Genomic DNA, 2,928 nt, shown 5'->3' with positions numbered 1-2,928 from the left:
TTTGGTGTGCCTCAGAATTTTAGTAATTAGTTTATATCTGATGAAAAAGGTTGAAAATAGCTAACTAGGGTTTAATCTTAAGAAATTATGATGTACTAACATATTGCAAAGGGATGATGCTGTACCTAATGATCCAGTCAGAGTGAAAAAATGAAGATATTAGAGTAAATTTTATGAAGACCTTAAAACATGGCAGGGTTAGCACAGAACATAAGAAGAAAAGAAATCAACCCTCATGAGTTTGCATATTCTGCTCTTCAAGGCAAAGAGACCCTAGATCGGGGGTGGGCAACCTTTTGTGAGTGTGTGCCAAAACCAGCAAAATCTCTGACTCAAAATTCTTCTGCGTGCCAACCCTAATTTTTTGAGAACATGTTATGCCTACTTGATATCTCTTAAGGTGTACGTATGTGAAGAACCTTGAAGAAATAATAAAATTCATTCGAGCGACAAAAACACAGTATATGATGATGAAAAATACATTTATTTTTTAATGTATACATGTACACTAATAGTCTGACAGAAAACTTTATGACTCCATTTGATATTATCAGTGGGACTTTTGCTGCTGCATCACTGATGACAGAGATTTTACATCAGGTTTATATTTCGTGACCTTCTGAGATATGCTCTAGCTACTACTTCCATCCGTCAGGCTACTATTATGAGCATCACTGAGAACAAAGATTCACAAGCGTATGTGGATGAAACCAAAACACTGGTTGGATCTAGGAAGGCAGGGAGAGTTAAGGCAGAGGCATAGAAATTGCTCTTCCCCTCTCTCGTCAATCCATGTCTATGGTCTTTAAGATAACTTGTTATGTAAAATTATTTATTTATCTAAGTTGCACCTACACTGAATTTATCTGAAAAATAAAAAAGTCGATATTAAGAAAAAAATTGTAAATGGAAGATTATAAGAGAGGGTTTCACATGCCAGCAAAAGTTACTGGCATGCCATGTTTGGCACGTGTGCCAGGGGTTGCCCACCCCTGCCCTAGATCCAGGTAATACTCTCCTGTATGTCACTAAAATCGTGTACTCCTGTGTAGGCCAGAGCATTGATCAGACTTTTCCACTTCTTACCTATACCAGTGCCTGGAAACATGATCCATGCATCAAAATCACCAGAAGTATCTGCAAAATAAATTCAGGGAGACTCCACCATCCCATCCACAATCAAAACACCAATGTACAAATCAAAAATCTAAAAGAAATCCATCTGCCATCTGGCATTCAATAGAATGCAAAGGAAAATAAAGGAACATTAATTTAGAAGTGACAGGGTGAACCAGAATTTATACTAGATAGCATCACGCCAAGAAGTGGTTGACAGAGTATTCAGTAGTTGTTTCCCCTGTCAATCTAAAATGACTAGGTACATTAGTTTCCTGTGGCTATTATAACAAAGTACCTCATTTGGAATGACTTAAAACAATAGAAATGGATTCACTCACAGTTCTAGAGGCCAGAAGTCCAAAATCAGTACCACTGTTCCAAAATTAAGGCATCAACAGGGCCACACTCTGTGTGGAGGCTCTACAAGAAAATCACATTCTTTGCCTTTTCCAGCTCCAGGTGGCTATCAGCATTCCTCCGCTTGTGGCCACATCATTCCAATCTTCAAGCCCAGCCTCTTCAAATGTCTCTCTGCTTTATCGTCATATCACATTCTCTTCTGTGTAATTAAAATTTTCCTTTGCTTCCCTCTTATGATACATGTAATTACATTTAAAGACTCAACCAATAATCCAGGTTTATCCCCTCAAATTACATGCTTCACTTAATCCCATCTGCAAAATCTCTTTTTATGTGGGGATTAGGAAGTGGGAAAATCTTTGGAGATCATTATTTAGCCTACCACACTGAGTATATTCTCAGCACTTCTAAATTCCCTAATAATCAGACATTGTTTATTTTTCATCTGTGTATTTTTGACCATTTTTATATTTTTCAACCTGTGCTACTTCTCAGGATAAATAATTATATGTATTCTATCGAATTAATCCCAAAAGGATATTAACTATCACAAACACTTTATGAATAATTTCATGAATATCTATCATCTCTCTGAGATGTTAAATATTACTGTTTTGCCTCTGAAAAGTGAAGTATACTGCTAGAGGATAAGGGGAGGAAACATATTTTTATCACATTTCATGGGCCATTTTTGTATTAGGGATAGAAGTATAAAATACATTCTGTCCAAATCCATTGCATGAATGAAACTACTCTCTACACAGGTATGTCTCACATGGGGTCCTGGCTGGCTTTGTACCTTGGTGTGCAGAACCATTACAGAGGACATGATCATCATTCATCACAACATCCCAGTACCCAGAACTGCCTGGCACATAGATACTTTCAATGGGAGGGAAAAAAGTGATCACTAGATAGATACTTTCAACCGGAGGAGAAGTTTCCCTGGCTCTTCTGATGTGGCTGGATTAAAGCAAATATGTGTGGACCAAAGACATTGTGAACTGAAAAGACAGCATATGGCTATAATGAAAACCACAGAGCAAGCAAGGAATGGCATGTGAGCAAGGCCACCAACAGTCAAAAGATTTGAAACTTGGATTTGAGTTCTCTTTAGGGATGAATGAATGAAGTTTAAAGAAATGCTATGGGTTAAAGATTCATGATTGCATAACAGACATTTTGGGCTGCATAATTTCAGTGTGAAAATTTCTACATCCTCAAAATGTATAGGGGGATCAGCCCTGGCTGAAGGCACAAACCTGGGTTGCAGATTCGATCTTGGCCCTGTTTGGGGTGAATGCAGGAGGCAACCAATGGATGTGTCTCTTTTATATTGATGTTTCTCTCTCTCTCTCTCTCTCTCTCTCTCTCTCTCTCTCTATGTATATATATATATGTATATACTATGTATATACTAGGGGCCCGGTGCACAAAAATTTGTGCACT

Source organism: Myotis brandtii, unplaced genomic scaffold (genome assembly GCF_000412655.1).
Source record: "Myotis brandtii unplaced genomic scaffold, ASM41265v1 scaffold514, whole genome shotgun sequence".
Lineage (NCBI taxonomy): Eukaryota > Metazoa > Chordata > Mammalia > Chiroptera > Vespertilionidae > Myotis > Myotis brandtii.
Note: the sequence above shows the minus strand (reverse complement) of the source record.